A 19616-nucleotide genomic window follows, 5' to 3' on the forward strand; every position below is an offset into this window, starting at 1 on the left:
CGAGTGTTTGAAGGAGAATTTAATTAGTATTTCTCCCACCCAAAACCATTGGAAAGGTCAGAATTTCCTGAGACTTTCAGATAGTATCATTCAAAATGACAATCCGACAGCAAATAAATAGCTTTCAAGCAATTACTCAAAAGCAAGATGAATGGGCTTTTCAGTTATTTTTGATTCCAATTTTCAGGAATGTCATTCATTTTTCCTTTGAAAGTGTTTAATGCTTATAGCATGTTTCTGTCCTTTAGTACAGTGGGGCAGTGGAGCTGAAGCCCATTGCTGTGTTCTAGATGAGGATCAAAGCATTACATAATAATTACTGATGAGGAAGTTCAGTTAGCGGTGACTCCCTTGTTATTTTAAGAACTGGACCGATTTCGGTTTAAAATTATGGATGGGATTTTATGGCCTCGCTTGTCCTGAAACCATAAAATCTCCCCCAGATCAATGGACTTTGCCACGCTCTGCCCCCTCGACCACTCCGATTCCCGTGGTGGCAAGAACAGTAAAATTCCAGCCTATATTTTTATTAATTTGAATCTGCATTTTCCTGTTCTGCCTGAACTGTTTGTAATTTTTCTGTATGTCCAATAACAATCTGCTGAACTATATAAAATTAGCTCTTACCTGTTTCCCAAGCTATAGTTTGGAATAATGAAGGGCGACCTCATTGAAACATATAAAAATTATAAGGGGCTTGACAGGAAGAAACTACAAAGAATCGTGAACCATCCAACGATCCTGTTGCTGAGTTTGCAGATGATACAAAGATATGTAGAGGGACAGGTAGTATTGAGGAAGCAAGGTGGGCTGCAGAAGGACTTGGAAAGGTTAGAAGAATGGACAAAGAAGTGGCAGATGGAATACAATGTGGAAAAGTGTGCGGTTATGCACTTTGAAAGGAGGAATGGAGGCATAGACTATTTTCTAAATGGGAAATACTTAGGAAATCAGAAACACAAAGGGACTTGGGAGTCCTTGTTCAAGATTCTCTTAAGTTTAATGTTCAGTCAGCAGTTAGGAAGGCAAATGCAATGTTAGCATTCAAGTCGAGAGGCTTAGAATACAAGAGCAGGGATGTACTTCTGAGGCTGTATAAGGCTCTGATCAGACCCCATTTGGAGTATTGTGAGCAGTTTTGGGCCCTGTATCTATGAAAGGAAGTGCTGGCCTTGGAAAGGGTCCAGAGGACGTTCACAAGAGTGATCCCTCAAACGAAGAACTTGTCATATGAGGAACGGTTGAGGACTCATAGATCTGTACTCGTTGGAGTTTAGAAGGATGAGGGGGATCTTATTGAAACTTACAGGATACTGCGAAGCCTGGATAGAGTAGACATGGAGAGGACATTTCCACTAGTAGGAAAAACTAGAACCAGAAGGCACAATCTCAGGCTAAAGGGACAATTGTTCAAAACAGAGATGAGGAGGAATTTCTTCAGCCAGAAAGTGGTGGAACTCTTTGCCGCAAAAGGCTGTGGGCCAAGACTCGATGGGCCAAGTGGCCTAATTCTGCCCTGATGTCTTATGCCCTAAGGCCCAGTCCATCACATAAACCAGCCTTTCATCCGTTGACACTGTGTGCACTTCCTGCTGCCTTGGAAAAGCAGCCAGCATAATTAAAGACCCCACGCACCCCAGACATGCTCATTTCCACCTTCTTCTGTTGGGAAAAAGATACAAAAGTCTGAGATCACGTACCAACCGACTCAAAAAAAAACTCCTTCCCTGTTGCCATCAGACTTTTGAATAGACCTACCTTGCATTAAGTTGATCTTTCTCTACACCGGAGCTATGATTGTAACACTACATTCTGCACTCTTTTCTTTCCTTCCCTATGTCTGTACAGCGTGCAAGGAACAATACTTTTTACTGTAAATTAATAGATGTGTCAATAATAAATCAAATCAAATCAACGGGTCGGTGCTGCAAGGAGATTTCCCATCTAAAGCAGGCTAGAGTTAAGGGTCACAGTCCCAGAATAAGCAGCCAGCATTTAGGACTGAGACAAGGAGAAATTTCTTCACTTAAAATGTTGTGAACCTTGGGAGTTCTCTAGCCCAGAGGCTGTGGATCCTCAGTGCTTTTTTCAGTATGTCCATGAGAGGGTTTGATCAATTTTGAATTCCTAGGGAATTAAAGGACAAGAGAATAATGTGGGAGGGCGGAGCTGAGATAGAAGATCAGCTTATGATTGTATTGCATAGCATGGCAGGTTCAGGAATATGATTTTTCAGAACTGTCCATTAAGCTGAAGAAGCCCTTGATTCCATAGCTTGCGACAATCAATGATAGGCAATTAATCTCTTCCCGTAGGAATCTTGAATTCTTTCTCTCCCGAGTTTTCTCTTTTTTTTGTTAAGGGTAAACCAGGCAAGGCTCTTGAACCTCCCCTCATCCCTCAGATGTCTTAAGCTAAGAATCAGTTTTGGTTGCTCTTTTTGTTCACTGCCTAGAAAGTTTTCTAATAGTACAGAAACCAGAGTTGTAAATGGTAACTCAGATATGACCATGCTAGTTCTTTATACAGGATCATGATTACCATGGGATTTGTGCCTTACCCTTCAAACTCTACATCCCAAAGTCTGCCTGGCTTTCCTTGCTGCTGCTGTAAATTGCGTTGTTGGTTTTGGCCATCTGTCCCAATCCTACTCTCATCCTCCTTTTTAATTCATGAACAAGCAAGTATGTCCAAAGACATGTGAAATGGCTGTCACAATATCAATCCATACCACAGAAACCCGGTATTGATTGAGCAAACACATTTCACAGGGAACATGAGTAAACATGCTCTGCTTACAACAGCAAGAAATTTAAACCCAACAAAGCCGACTGCAGTATTAAAAAAGAAATTTCATAGAATCCTAGAATCCTTACAGTATAGGAGGATGCCATTTGGCCTATTGAAGCTAAGCTGACTGCAATCCCACCCAGGCCTTATTCGCGTAACCTCAAACATTTACCCTGCTAATCCTCCTGATACTACTTAGCATGGCCAATCAACCTAATGTGCACATCTTTGGCAACAAATAGTTTATATAAACAGAAGTCCTGACTACACACTGCTCCACGATCCTTGAAACCAGGTTCCTGATCTCAAGCTGTTTGCAAAATGGACTTTGTGTGCAGAACAGGACTTCTATGTACTTATACCTAAAGATGGACAAGGAATGTAAACTTAAAATACTGCTACAAACCTTTAAAGGCCAGCAACAAGTTCAAGCCAGATAACAGCAGAAATTAATTTATTTGTGGCAGAAAATGACAAATCTACACACATGCTGGGAAGAATATAAGCTAGGCAATGGGATTTTCATCTGCCACTTGGAGGAGCTGCAAGAGATGTGACAGACCTCTTTTCCAGAAGGCCCACAGCGGCTGCGTAAGGCCAGTGGCAGGCCTTCCCACCTGCCCAGAGCTGCCAGCCAATTGGAGGCCAGTGGCTCTTCAGTGCTCAGCAGCGCCACTGGGGAAACAGTGGCTGCTGTCGGAAATGCACACATCCAAGGTAGAAAACCACTGAGAGACCCAGGCCACAGGTGAGTAATGGCAGGAGGATGATCACAGGGAAGGGGAGTCGGAAGCAAAGGCATGGAGTGGCTCTCAATGGCCCCACATTCCTGGTTTGCCAGATCTCAGTCAAAAACACACACACAAACACATAAAGGGCTCTATCATTGCATTGTGCCTGTTTTTGGGTGTGAGGCCATTAACGTGATCCACACCAGTGTCTGCACAGATGGCCACTTTACTGATGCCCGGGAATGGCTACGATCCGATTCATGTCTAAAACGGGTGCAACGGCAATTTAAATGCATTTGCGTGCATTTAAATTGAATTAATTAACTGTCCGCCCAACTTTATCAGCATTTCCCCTTTAACCACCGTGTTCGTCAATCTGGAATCGTGCTGAAATGAACATAGAGTGATAGGGTCATAGAGGTTTATAGCACAGAAAAAGGCCCTTCGGCCCAACTTGTCCATGCCACCTTTTTTTTAAACCCTTAAGCTGATCCCAATTGCCCACATTTAGCCCATATTGCTGTATACCCATCTTATCCATGTAACTATCTAAATGCTTTTTAAAAGATAAAATTGTACCTGCCTCTACTATTATGTCTGGCAGCTTGTTCCAGACACTCACCACCCTTTGTGTGAAAAAATTGCTCCTCTTGGCACTTTTGTATTTCTCCCCTCTCACCTTCAACCTATGCCCTCTAGTTTTAGACTCCCCTATCTTTGGGAAAAGATAGTGACTACCTATCTTATCTATGCACCTCATTATTTTATAGACCTCTATAAGGTCACCCCTCAGCCCCCTACGCTCCAGAGAAAAAAGTCCCAGTCTATTCAGCCTCTCTTTATAACTCAATCCATCAAGTCCTGGTAGCCTCCTAGCAAATCTTTTCTGCACCCTTTCTAGTTTAATAATATCCTTTCTATAATAGGGTGACCAGAATTGCACACAGTATTCCAAGTGTGACCCTACAATGCCTGGTACAATTTCAACAAGACGTCCCAACTCCTGTATTCAATGTTTTGACCACTGAAACCAAGCATGCCGAATGCCTTCTTCACCACTCTCCACCTGTGACTCCACTTTCGAGGAGCTATGGACATGCACCCCTAGATCTCTTTGTTCTGTAACTCTTCCCAATGTCCTACCATTAATTGAGTAAGTTCTGCCCTGGTTCAATCTATCAAAATGCATCACTCGCATTTGTCTAAATTAAACTCCATCTGCTATTCATCAGCCCACTGGCCCAATTGATCAAGATCCCGTTACAATTGGGGATAATTTTCTTCATTATCCACTATGCCACCAACCTCCGTGTCATCTGCAAACATGCTAACCATGCTCCCTATATTCTCATCCAAATCATTAATATAAATGACAAACAACAGTTGGCCCAGCACTGATCCGTGACGCACATCACTGGTCACAAGCCTTCAGTTTGAAAAACAATTCTTTACAACTACCCTCTGGCTTCTGTCAAGAAGCCAATTTTGTATCTATTTAGATACCTTACCCTGGATCCCATGAGATTTCCAATCTACCATGCGGTACCTTGTCAAAGGCCTTGCTAAAGTCCATGTAGACAAACATCAACTGCTGAATAAAAGTCTGAATTGGGTGCTCCAGCTGCTGAAGAGTGAGTTCAGAGCCTTCAATGACTGTCTGACTCAGATAAGTGGTGGTGGGGGGAAGGGAGGCCTGATCATTCTCTGGTGGTTGGGGGAGAAGGGGAGGAGGAGGGTCAGATGTATCTCTGGTGGAGAAGTGGGGGAGGGAGAGCCGGTCATTGTCTTGTGGTGGATGGGGCAATCGTCTGTTTGTGGGGGGGAGGAGTCGGGGCAGACCATTCTCTGATGAGGGGATGGGGAAGGAGGAGGGGGCAGGTCAGATGTTCCTCTGGGAGTGGAGGGGAGAATGAGGCTAGATCATTCTCTTGGGTGGGGGGGGGGGGGGGATTGTGAGGCCAGATCAGATCATTCTCTGGGGAGTGAGTGGGCAGGGGGGAGGAGGTGAGGCCAGATTGTCCTCTGCGGAAGGGGATTTGAGGCCAGATCATTCTTTGGGTGGGGGGGAGGGTGATGGGGGAGTGAGGCCAGATCATTCTTGGGGTGGGGGGGGTGAAGTCAGGCTGGATCATTCTCTGGGGGATAGGGGGTGAGACGAGGGAGACAGGTAAGATGTATCTCTGGTTGGGGGGGTGGTGGGCAAAGGCCTGATCACTCAGTGGTGTGGGGGGGAGGGGAGCAGATGGATCTCTGGTGGGGAGTGGGCAGGGGGTCCGCTGCCACTTTGTAGTGGAGAGGAAGGGGGCAGGGGCTCACAATCAGTCTGGGCTGCGGGGGGGATGGGTGGATAAGGGGGGGATAGTGATGTCTGTGAGGATCATCACTCCCGCTTTTCGCTCCCGGGCTGCTTTCCCCACTTTTTGTGGCCTGGGAGCAATCTGACATGGGCGCGCTTTTCCAATTGTTTTCTAACTGCGCATGTGCATTTCAGAGCTTCGATCGTTTCAGGTGCGATAAGCCCCGCCCACAGCATGAATGGGACCACAATTCTTTTTCAGGCCGAGTGCGTGCGCGGGCGTCTGAGAACAGATTCCCAAGCCAAATCTGAATTGCACCCAGATTCAGCACTTAGAATGAAAATGGTAAAATCAGGCCAAAGTCCATAAGCAATAGAATTTGCTTTCTGGGCTCCCCACTTTATTCACTACTGAGTGAATACCTGTTGCAGTAGGAAAAAGCTCTCGTGGGCACTAACTGCCCATTTAAGGGCTTGAATTGGCATTAAGGCAAGAGAATCATCCAGGAGCCTTTCCACCAAAACCATCTTCTTAGGTGTCCAACCATTAGGGAGTTTTCCCATTGATTCCAATTAATCACAGTTTTGCTAGGGCTTCTTGATGCCATACTCAAAGGCTGTCTTGGCATCAAGGGCAGTAACTTTTAACACATCTCGAGTTCAGCTCTTTTGTCTGTGTTTGAACCAAGTCTATAATGAGGTCAGGAACTGAATAACCCTGGTGGAACTCAACATGAACATCAGGGAACAGGTTATTGCTGAGTAATTGCTGCTTGATAACACGGTCAATGTCACCTTTCATCACTTTTCAAATGATGTGTGGTAAGTGGCTGGGTTGAACTTGTCCTGCTTTTTATGAACAGGATTTTCCACATTGCCAGGCAGATGCCAGTGCTGTTGCTGCATTGGAACAGCTTGACTAGGGGAGCAGCTAGTTCTGCAGCACAAGTCTTCGTGATTATTGCCAGAATGTTATTTCGCCCCATAGCATTTTGCAGTATCCAGTGCCTTCGGCCTTTCCTTGAAATCACTCGGAGTGAATCGATTTGGCAAACTGGCTTCTATGGTATTGGACTTGAGAAAAAGGCCAAGATGCATCCGACACTTCTGGAAGATAACTGCAAATGCTTCAGCTTTGTCCTTTGCATTGATACGCTGAACACGCTCATCATTGATGCTGGGGATACTTTGGAGCCTCCTCCTACTTTTTTGTTCAATTGTCCATCACCATTCATAACTGGATATGGCAGGACTGCAGAGCTTAAATCAGATCCTTTTGTTGTGAGATCTCTTAAGTCTGTCTATCACATGCTGCTTCTTCTGTTTGACCTGCAAGTAGTCCAGTGTTATAGCTTCACCAGGTTGATACCTTGATTTAAGCATACCTATTGCTGCTCTTGCCATGTTCGTCTGTAGTCCTCGTTGAATTGATCTCAGGCTGCTGAATTTTACCAACAAAACCACCCCACCTTCATGCAGAGTTTCCCATTTGCATGGAGGTTGCCTCCTAGTGACTTCCTGTGGCAATGTTGGTTTCCAAGAGCTCCACGCTCCAAAGAGGGAGCCTGCTGTTGCAGAGCTCACCCCTCCAGTTCAACTGCCACTGCTGTATGGGTTACCTGCCCAGTCACTAGGGCCCGCCTGCCTGGTTGTGGTGCAAAAATAAATTATTCAACTCCAATACCCTTGCATCAGACAACTCCATCATTGATGCTGCTGAGTTGCTGGCCCTCTGATCTGACTATCACCGCATAGAGGCAGCCTGTCATCTTGACCCAGACAACATTCTCGCAGGGACCTTTTATTTGTCTACCACTGTGAAGATTGTTGCCATAATCTCTCTGCATTCCCACCCAGGCTGGGACCTGCATTGGGACCTGATATCAGAACTCACCATGTGGTAGCCAAATTCCATCTCTTCCCTTGAATGTTAGGACAGTCAGAAAAACAGGGGGTCAGTAATATTGCAGGCAATGGCAGATGTAGTAAATGTAAGCAGCAGGGATCCTGTATACTAGTACAAAAATATCTCATGACCTTCATCCACAGATGTCATAATGTCAATAGCACTTCTCCAGGAAAGTATGCAACCACGAGGACCATGCAAGCATTTTGCTTTCAAAATTGCAAATCATAAAACCACTTCCATACTCTCTGTACAACATTTGCATCCTACCTGATTCTGTCACAGCTGCAACACAACATCTGGGCACTTTTGAAGACACAATAATTATAACTCTAGCCCAGAATGTCACTGCATTTCTACTCATGAACTGTTGCAAAGTGGGTGGAAAGGGGGATTGGGCTGAAACACAGTTCCACTGGGCTTGATCCAGAGATTCTGGTGGGAAGTGGCAAATGTGGAAGAGATGGAGTGTGCTTCGTCCACACATCCTTTTGGAAGTGGGCTTGGTGGGACAACTTCTATTTGACCTGCAAGTAGTCCAATGTTGTAGTATGAAGCAGCTTCACTTGATGTACTAGGGCCAAAGGTCAATGCCATATTATCAGATCCAAGCGGTAGCATCTCCAAGAGAAATAGTTTGTGTTTAAGATAATGTCAAAATAAGCCCCTGCTTCCCTGATCCAATAGGAAGGTATTGCTCTGAATTCCCACTGGCTCCACATGTTGGATGATTTAGTTATGCTGTTGCTGACATGGACACTTGCTCCAATAACTCAAATAAATCTATCTTTAGGATTTGAGACAGAGTCAGAGCAAGAGTAAATGGACAGACAGAAGTTGCAAGCTATCACATTTCCAGTGGTGAAACAGGGTGTACTGCATTTCTACCCTCATGGTAATGACTCTGTAACAGGCAAAGACAGGGAACAAAAGGAAGAGGAGGAGGAGGAGGACGGAAGTCTATATGGCAATACTTGAACCTCTTTGTAAATTAGCTGGAAGCAGCAAATTCAGGGTCACAAATCAAAAGAGACAAGAAACATGGTGGCAGTTCAGGGTTGACACAACAATTCATATTCTTCCATGCTATAAGCTTATGAACATTCGGTCTCCACTTGCACACTACACCAGCGCTGAGACAATCATTCTTGGACAATAAATGGAAATAACCCAGAAGCAGGGCACTGTTTCTTCTTCAGTCTGAAAGGACGCAAATGAAAAACTGGAGCATGGGCCCATTCCTCCAGAGACCGTCACATCCCTTCACTCCATGTACATGGCTAAACAGTGGGATCAGAGACCCAGCATGGAAGCTAAAGCTGATCATTTTGAGAACAACACTAATGTGGAATGCATTGCAGAAATATTCTTTGTGTGAATTTATAATAATAAATAAATCTTAATGTTCAAGGCTATTATTATATCTACTGCTCCTAGATTTCATGATTAAATACAGAAAAATTAATGTGTCACAAATAATGTAGCGAGTCCCCTGATGTAGTTATGTGTGATGCAAGCAATTGGCATAAGATTGAAAATGCATTATATGTAATTCAGAATTTTATAACTTATGAAATAGGGGTCCCGTCTCTCATTACTGCCAGCATAAGTGAAGATTGTATTTTGCAGTATTGTATTTGATAAAGCTCCTTCATTACTACAATATATCAAACTCCTCAACAGTAAACTTTTTTCACAGTCTTGATTTAACAGTTGAATCTGGGTTTTCCAAAACATGATAGTTCACCTGGTTTCAATCTTAAGGAAGACTGGTCTCTTACTATACTGCACAAGCATCCCCCTTGGTCACTCAAGCAAAGGAGAAGTCAATGGGTTAAGCATGCCCCCTCCTGTCATTGGTTCGAGTGGTTAGAGTTAATTTTGGATTGTCAGAGGGAAAATATAAAAAGCAAAAAAAAACTGGCAGTAATTTATCTACCATTTGTTACACTTCTCTCTATCAACCTGTGCTTTGACTTTATGACTTGAATGTTTGATCCCGAATTTATGAAATTTATCTCAACTGACAGGCAATAAAGACTAGGGAAATCATGAGAGAACTCTGCACCAACCAGGTCACATATTATGGTCTTTACAGTCTTGGCATTCTTATCATTAGCTCTGAAGACATCTATTCACCAACCAATCCAATTATACACTAATATATTTGCAGAAATAAAAGTTTCTGCCCAATGTTGTTTGCAACCACAGGCACACTTCCAGTGGAGAGGTCAGTGCTCTTTTAGTCTTCATGCATAATAGATGAACAAGCTACTACATAATTAAAAGGAATACCAGCAATAGAAATTAAAGGCAGTTTGTCCTGCATCAAACCTGATCATTGGTATTTAGATTATATGACAACATATTTACATTGCTCATGGGTGTTTTTAATAAAAACAATCTCCTTTGTTCTGACATATCTAAACCAGTCAAATGTTCATTAAAATCAGAAGCACATACATACAGCAAAACCAAATTGTTCTACGAAGCAATTTTAAAAGAAACCATTGTCTGCCCACAGATGATCCTGTTACAACATCTTAAGCTGGACTTGAAGTACTGAAAGCTATCAGCTTTCCAAACAAAGGACGGGGTGGGGGGGCGTGTGTGTGGGGGGAGCGGGGGGAAGAGGGTGGAAATAATGCCCAATTTGATCCAAGAAAGATGACCCCAAAACTCCACAGAGGCCTTACCAATCACCCAAACAGGAGACTGACGGATTCCATCAGAAAATAACAGATACGGGGGTATTGCAGTGTCTTGACATTTTCAGGCATTTTCATGCGTATCTAGCAGGGGCAATTCTCAATCCATCCCTTAAATATCAGCTGTTAAGTGTTGTTGGGGACAGGGACGTTGCAGGGGAGAAAGGTGAGGTAAATCCATAGAGTTCACTGGTTCAATCTGGCTCTGGTCAGCATGCCCTGAGAGGTGAGGTGTACTCGTCTCCAAATGGATGGAAATGGAATCACATGGAAGTAATCTAAAGCCCCAAAGAAAAGAGCTGAAGAATTATCATCAGACCCATTTCACTGACAAAGGGGAGTCTTCTGGAGGGCAGGAGTTGGGGGAAATGTCTTCCTCCAACGAAGGGCAGCCATTGTATTTTTTCAGCTGTGTGTGGCAGGTAGGCACTCAGGTGTGATCAAGATGGCATTTGTGCCTGCGCTTTTGCTCCAAGAAAGTTAGCTGCCCTCTCATTGACCCTGCAAACTCTGGGGATCCTGCAGACCAGAAGCATTATACCCTTACACTCTGAGACATATTTCCGCAGGGTTCTTGGGGTTGGTAAAAAGTGGGGCAATTCTGAATTGATGCCCACAGAATCATGATGTGCTCCAGCTAACTAGTGGATTCCCACACGTTGATTAATGATCTCTGCTAAGTATCCCCCCATAGCGTTATGTATCTGAACGGAAGTATGCAACTGAATGTGTATGTATTAGCTGTAATACTTAGTTGACCTCTGGGCAGGTACCATAATCTGAGAAGAATGCCTAGAAGCATAGAGATCAAAAATCAGTAAGTACAAAAGTTGCAATTCCCCACTAGGACTACACAATGACACACAGGTAAATAAATCATGAGCTGTTATATGGTATAAGCTGCATTTATTTTTGCTCATTGGCTTGAGATTTTTAAGTCAGTTTTTTTTTTAGAAACAAAAAGGGGCGATTCTCCCAAAACTGCTGAATTGGCAGGAAAACTTTTCTGGATCATGACTGTTTTTGCAGTGCAACTTCAGACATGAATCACCGCACTCTGTGCAATGCAGAGGTCACAATCGTGAATATCATTAAACGCTCAGGAGGTGGGGGGAGCTTATTCGCGCCGGAGTTTAACAGCTCTGGGACTCTGCGCATGCACAGTCTCCTGTTTGCTGGCCAGCTCGATCGCTGGCCAACCCAGGACTCCCACAGTGCTGTCCCTCCAGCACCACCCCCCCAAGCCCAATCGCAGCCCCCACAGCCCTGACCGCACCCCCCAGCCCTGGAGTACACCGATGTCCAAGCCCCACCAATCAATGGCAATCCCCTCACCCCCTCACTCTGGCAGACCCCGCCGCCCCTGCTGATCCCTCCCCGGGGTCAGACCCACCCCAAGAGGTGAACCCCCCCGCCCAGCAGTCTGGCCCCAAATAGGAGGCAGGCCTTCCCCAACCCACCCCAATCATTGGCCTCCCTCCAGCCCAGACCGATCTTCATACAACATGCCAGCAGGACTCCCCACCCCACCAATCACTCCTAGGCCCCACACTCAATAGGCCCCACTTGATACCTGATGGTGAGTGCCAAGGTGCCTTGAGCATGGGCACTTTGCCCCTAGGGCAGTGCCAGGGGCACCACCTCCTACCACCTGGGCGTAGGCACCCTGGCAGGGTCCTGATTGCCCCACCTTCATTCCATCTAGTTCCCTGAACGTGGGAAGCTACTCTAAACCCACTGGAATGAAGTACTCCTGGTGGGGTGGGAGATTCTACTGGGCTCAGCAGGTTCCAATAATTTAAAATATATTAAGATTCAAATAACTTGCCTCCCTTCCCGCCGGTTTACTGTGCCATCTTGACCATGACTGTTCAACGGCTCTGGGAGACGTGCATGCGTGGATCCCGCAAAATGACCGACACGCGATTCTCCAGACCGGACTCACCAGAAAAGTAATATTCACAATTGCGACCTCTGCATTGCACAGAAAAGTTGCAGGTCACAATGGGAGAATAGAGCCCACAAAGGTGCAATGATCCCACCTCAACAATCAACACTTTTCTGATCTGACTCCAAGGTTTTTGCATACAAGGAGTACTTCATTCTGGTGGGCTTAGAGTAGCTTCCCATGTTCAGGGAACTACATGGAATGAAGGTGGGGCAATCAGGACCCTGCCAGGGTGCCTATGCCCAGGTGGTAGGAGGTGGTGCCCCTGGCACTGCCCTAGGAGCAAAGTGCCCATGCCCAGGGCACCTTGGCACTTACCATCAGGCATCAGGTAGGGCCTATTGAGTGTGGGGCCTAGGAGTGATTGGCGGGGTGGGGAGTCCCGGTAGCATGCTGTATGAGGATCGGTCTGGGCTGGAGGGAGGCCAATGATTGGGGTGGGTTGGGGGAGGCCTGCCTCCTATTTGGGGCCAGACTGCTGGGGGGTGGGGTCCACCTCTCAGGGTGGGTCTGACCCTGGGGAGGGATCAGCAGGGGTGGCGGGGTCTGCCGGGGTGAAGGGATCGCCATTGATTGGTGGGGGTTGGACATCGGGGGCTGGGGGCGGGGGGGCGGTCAGGGCTGGCCCCAGAAGTGTTGTGGGGGCTGCGATTGGGCTGGGGGGGCTGGTGCTGGAGGGACAGCACTGTGGGAGTCCTGGGTTGGCCAGCGATCGAGCTGGCCAGCAAACAGGAGACTGTGCATGCGCAGAGTTCCAGAGCTGTTAAACTCCGGCGCGAATAAGCTCCCCCCACCTCCTGAGCGTTTAATGATATTCACGATTGTGACCTCTGCATTGCACAGAGTGCAGAGATTCATGTCTGAAGTTGCACTGCAAAAACAGTCATGATCCAGAAAAGTTTTCCTGCCAATTCAGCAGTTTTGGGAGAATCGCCCCTTTTTGTTTCTAAAAAAAAGTCTGACTTAAAAATCTCAAGCCAATAAACAAAAATAAATACAGCTTATACCATATTCTAAAAGTCATTTGACAAGTTTTTAGAATTTGTGGGAACAGATAAGGAAGAATATGGACAAAATGAGCAATAACGATGCTGCTTCCCCTGATAAACATGAGAAAAGATGAAAATTGATGCTTCTGATGTGGTGTTGAACAAAATCAAAATTACACCCTTATGTTATTACTAATTAAGAATGCATCATTTCTAAATCACAAAAGTTACTACCCTTCAAAAGTATTTCATTAGTTCTAGAATGCTTTGGGATGTCTGATGGTTGGAAAAGGTAGGATTATAAATGGAAATTTTATTTGCTAATTTTATATCCCGCCATTTGAACAAGGGTCTCCTTGACCTGCTGCCACGGTGAAATATAGGGAGGAATTTAATGTTGGTGACAAATGGGGGGTGGGGGGGGGGGGGGGGTGGCATTCATAGGCTGGAAAACAGTGGGACCCCACCATGGGCGATGGTGATATTAATTTCATTGATTTCTCCTTCTGTACCACTGGGCCACTTTATGTTCATGAATGGAGTTTAAGGGCCTCTATGATTTCCTTAAATGGTAAACAAATGTATGAAAATAATGGAATTTAAAGTGTTTTTTGCCTCTTTTGTCAAGTTCTTTGGGATTAAAGCAAATCATAAATGTGTTCTATAGGGTGTTAAAATGTGGAAATTTAAACTTACTTTAGTGAATTCCTGTGGATTATCATTCTGAATATGAATTATTTTGATGGTTAACAGAGGATGGGTAGCATTTTCCGACCTGAACGCCAACTGACATTGTTGCAGGCAAGTTGAGAAAATTTGGAGAGTTGCAACGAAAATCCATTTACAAATTTTTTTTATTACTGATCGGTTCCATGATCTCAAACTTACATGGCCCAGAGTGGATGCATTATACCTACAAGGTTACTTCAACAATGTTTATCTGGGGCCAGTTGTCAGAAATCAAAATTGCACTAGGCTTCTCCATTAGTGGACAGGAGGCCCTGGAAAAGTCACGCTATTAATCAGACACCACCTCCCCAACCCTGAATAGAAAGCAATACCAGAGGTTGCTTGTATATGGAACTGATTTGAAGTAAGCAGCAGTGACATGCAGTGCTCGGTTCTTTAATAATGACATTGTGGGTAAAAAGTGGTTTCCAAAGCATCTCTCCTTTAGGCGTAAGGAGGGACAAATCTTTCAAATTTAACCAGCATAAGCATATTATCTAACTTAAGTTCCTTTAAAAATTCTTACCTTAATACTCCCACTCCACCTGCTATCTCCACAGCAGTCCTAAAAATAATTGCCAGTCCTTCCTCGAGCCCCTTCTGACTGTCTTCTGTCTTTCTTCCAAGAGCCTGGAAACACACTTAATTCAATTTCTATGTACGGGGTGATGTTACAGAAAAAAAGTTCTTTTAGATTGGGAATAGCTGCGGCAGAGACCAGTGCAATGTTCAGTCTAAATGCAATATATAGAAGTTCCCACTGAGGCCATGCACAACATTCTATATTCTGCACCCTCTTCTTTCCTTCTCCTCTATGTACTCTATGAACGGTATGCTTTGTCTGTATCGCTCACAAGGAACAATGCTTTTCACTGTATGCCAATACATGTGACAACAATAAATCAAATCAAATCAGGCTTCTTCCAGTTACCATCTGTGCGCAGCCATGTGGGGGAATTTAAAAGGCCCACGTATTCGTTAACAAATCACCAGCGCATTGCAAAAATAAATTTGCTGTGGTACCTGAATACATTCGAGATGGACTCACACAGTGAACAAGCACCATTATAATGCCAGCCAACCTGCTGAGTAATTCCAGTGTTTTCTGTTTGAATTAATCCTTTGTGGGTCCAATTCTTGTAATCATGAAAAAGCTGTCAGTTTGACTTAGCTAAATCTTCCACTGTGTTGCAATAATGTGAATTTTGTGCATGATTAACTAACACTGAGAAACTGGATTGGCTTTGCAAAGACCTGTCAAACATTTCCGAGTATGTCACACTCACATCTGTAACAGATTGGAGGAAAGGAAACCTGTATGCTTCTGGTAAGTTCTTTGGTTTAGCTCAGTTGGTTGGACAGCTGGTTAGTGATGCAGAGCGATGCCAACAGTGCAGGTTCAATTCCTACACCAGCTGAAGTTATTCATGATGGCCTGCCTTCTCAACTTTGCTCCCTGAGGTGTAGTGATCCTCAGACTAAATTGTCCCTTACTGTCAGGCGGATTAGTAAGGTAAATATGTGGGGTTATGGCGATAGGGCCTAGGTGTTAATGCTGTCGGTGCAGGCTTGATGGGCCAAATGGCCTCCTTCTGAACAGCACGGATTCTTTGATTCCAGGAAAAAAAGTACTCCGCTTATGTTAACCATCTAAATATGGTAAGATTCCTTTTAATTCTGATTTGGCCAATAGCTGTTTGCCCTCCAGCATATCACAAACCTTCCTTTATGCCTACCCCTGCACCGACTGTAATTTTACCAGTTTGTCCTTCCCCATGTCCTTCCCTCAAAATCCACCCCCACAATCTCTCTCACCACCCTTCGCCGGGCCTTGTAAGCTTGATACCCGACCAGACCAGACCACCAAACACATACTCAAATCCAAATCCAATGCTGCACGTCTTTGTTTTCAAAGGCTGCAGAGTTGTCCTCCTCCTTGTTGCTGGCAGTTCGCTAAAAGCGCCCCAATTCAGAGGGGCAGAAGTTCTAACTCCAGCCTATTCACAGGAATTTAGCAGAGTGAGAGGGGATCTCATAGAAACTTAAAATTCTAACAGGGTGAGACAGGGTAGATTCAGAAAGAATTTTCTCAATGGTTGGGAAGTCCAGAACTAGGGGTCATAATTTGAAGATGAAGGGTAAACATTTTAGAACTGAAATGAGGAGTAATTTCTTCACCCAGAGGGTAGTGAATCTGTGGAATGCACTACCACAGAAAGTAGTTGAGGATAAAACAATGGGTGGGATTTTACGGCCTCCTCGAGCGAGACTGGAAATTCCCACCTGGGGTCTAGGTACTTTTCCATTGTCTGCCCCTTGCCTGCTCTAATTCCTTAACGGGTGGTAGAATTCCGGTCGTTGTGTGATTGCAAGAAGAAATTAGACACAGTTCTTGGGGCTAAAAGGACCAAGGAATATGGAGGTGGGGCGGTAGGGGGCATCAGGATATTGAATTTGATGCTCTTTTTAACGTCACTAATTTGCTTCAAGTATCATTTCAGGGAGTGCACTCCACATTATAAAAACTTACTGTATTAAAAACCTCTCCTGTCTGTTTTTTTGGCACAGTACATTTCATGTGTCCTCTGGTTAATGACCCTTTTGTCAGTGAAAACAGCTATTTTCTAAAAAGTCCTCCAAAATGTGCTACCATTTTAAAAATTTTTCTGCCTACAGTTACAATGTTGTTTCTAAAGTGTGATGTCCAGAATTGAATACACTAACACAGCTGAGGTCTAACCAGTGATTTGTAAAGGTTTGGCATATTTTCTTTGCATTTGTATTCTATGCCTTTATTCATTAAGCTAAGGATTCCATTGCCTTTCTTAGTTGCCTTGTCTGATTATATTCAAAGATGTATATATGTAAGCCTCCAAGGATGGAATTTCAATTGTTGAGTTGGAACCCTGATCACACGATGACTTCTGGGTCCCAACCATGTGCCATAGTCGAAATGTGAATGTTCCACAAAGGGCTTAATTGACCAGGTGCCATTTCACTGACCAATTAGTTTCAAGTTTTTAGGTGTCCAGATCACCAACAATCTGCCCTGGTCCCCCCATGCCGACACTATGGTTAAGGAAGCCCATCAAAGCCTCTACTTCCTAAGATTAAAGAAATTTAGCATGTCAGCCAAGACTCTCACCAACTTTTACAGATGCACCATTGAAAGCATTCGTTCTGGTTGTATCACAGCTTGGTATGGCTCCTGCTCTGCCCAAGACCACAAGGAACTACAAAAAGTTGTGAATGTAGCCCAATCCATCATGCAAACCAACCTCCCATCCATTAACTCTGTCTGCCTGGGCAAAGCAGCCAGCATAATTCAGGACACCATGCACCCGGACATTCACTCTGCCACCTTCTCCCATCAGGAAAAAGATACAAAAGGTCACATACTCAAGAACAGTTTCTTTCCTGCTGCTGTCAGACTTCTGAATGGACCTACCTTGCATTAAGTTGATCTTTCTCTATACCCTAGCTACGACTGTAACACTACATTCTGCCTCTCGTTTCCTTCTCTATGAATGCTATGTTTTGTCTGTATAGTGCACAAAAATACAATGCTTTTCACTGTACGTTAATACATGTGACAATAGCAAATCAAATCAATTAGTGGCTGTAGATATGGATGGGAGGTAGATGCAAGCTAGAAGCGGGCCCGATTTAAAGGTAGCTATTGCTGAGGCTGTCTTTCATCCACAAAATGGAAGTGCAACCTGAGAGAGGACAATGGACAAGGAGAGTCTCCGTCCTATAAACCAGCCATAAACATCCCCAAATAGAAAGGACAGATTAGTATCTTGGATGTAGATTTGGTCAATCTACCAGTAACAAAAGCTTCATTTTTTTTCTTTATTCATTTGTGGGACGTGGGCATCACTGGCTTGCCAGCATTTATTGCCCATCACTAATTGCCCAAGGGCAATTAAGGGCTATCCACATTGCTGTGGCTCTGGAGTCACATGTAAGCCAGACCAGGTAAGGGTGGCAGATCTCCTTCCCTAAAAATGAACTTTTCCAACAATTGACAATGGTTTCATGGTCATCGATAGATTCTTAATTCCAGAATTCTTACTGAATTCAAATTCCCCATCTGTTGTGGTAGTATTCGAACCTGGGTCCCCAGAACATTAGCTGAGTTTCTGGATTAATAGTCTCGCAATAATAACAGTAGGCCATTGCCTCCCTTGCATTTATATCAAGCCTTTAATGTAGAGAATCATCCAAACAAGGATGTGAAGAAAATTAAACACTGAACTAATGGAGGAGGGATAAGAAAACTTGGCCATAAACATGGCCTGCACTTTAAATGTTAAACTGTCCTTTCTTTTTCTGATACTAATAAATGTGTCAGCACATTATCAGAATTTTCCATTTTTAATTTGGTTTTGGTTTCAATCCCAATCTCTAATGTAGCTTGGCAATTTGCATCAATGCCAATGGTGAGGGCCACCTCATATTCTTCTCACTTCAGTGCTGACATTTTCCCCTGTCACACCATTGCAGAACGCTCCCTGCTCAGTCACTAGCACATCCTTCTTCATGCCAACTTGCAGACAGTGTGTCGAAACCAAGCCATGAAGAGAAAATGCAAATCTGTCCCCTCACAAGAAGGTTGTTCATGTCCTTAAGTGGCCATTTAAAAGGTTCAGGTGGGTTCCATCTTCCAGCTCCACTGGTTCGTTCAGAAATCTGAGTTTGGTCTTATGTCAGGAAAAACAAGCATGCTGATCCAGGGCCTATGTGTCGGCAGGAAGGGGCTGTGAGCATGGGTTTAAGTGAACACCAGCCTCCTACTTATTCATCTGCAAACATCCAGAATCCCACTCCAAAGTGGAATTTAGTAGGGCCACTAAGAGTAGGAAACAAAGCGGGTGGTGTGACTTGAGCTGAAATCCCAGCTTCCTGACAGCACTTTGAGTTTGAGGGACTACATCAGCGGCATTTGAGCAGTGGGCCAAAACTCATGGTGCTGGTGACAGGAAATACTTCAAACCATGAGAATGGGGAAATGTTTGTGGACCTGCACTGTTGGCAGCAGAAAGTTGGGAGGCTGGGAGGGTGCGGGTGGACAGTTTTCCTGCTGGTGGGGTCAGAGCCTGAACCAGAGTGACAGTGGGACATTGGCATGTGAGCGATCAGAGTGGGAAGGGGCAGAGGAAATTGAAAGTAGTTTAAATGGAGCAATTGTTTGACCTGAAGTATGGGGTTCATACGTTCATTCTGTTGGGTCCTAGGTGTCTAAGAGAAGCAACTGTACCACTGATGCTCGACAGACTGGAGGGACTGATTGTGGACAAGTCCCCAGGACCGGATGGAATGCATCCGAGGGTTCTGAAAGAAATGGCGGAGGTGATAGTGGATGCCTTGGTGGTTATTTTCCAAACGTCGCTGGATTCCGGGGAAGTGCTGGAAGATTGGAAAACGGCTAATGTTGCGCCGTTGTTTAAGAAGGGTGGCAGGCAAAAGGCGGGGAATTATAGGCTGGTTAGTTTAACGTCTGTTGTAGGTAAAAT

Source organism: Carcharhinus amblyrhynchos, chromosome 7 (genome assembly GCF_965287045.1).
Source record: "Carcharhinus amblyrhynchos chromosome 7, sCarAmb.v2.hapA, whole genome shotgun sequence".
Taxonomy (NCBI): domain Eukaryota; kingdom Metazoa; phylum Chordata; class Chondrichthyes; order Carcharhiniformes; family Carcharhinidae; genus Carcharhinus; species Carcharhinus amblyrhynchos.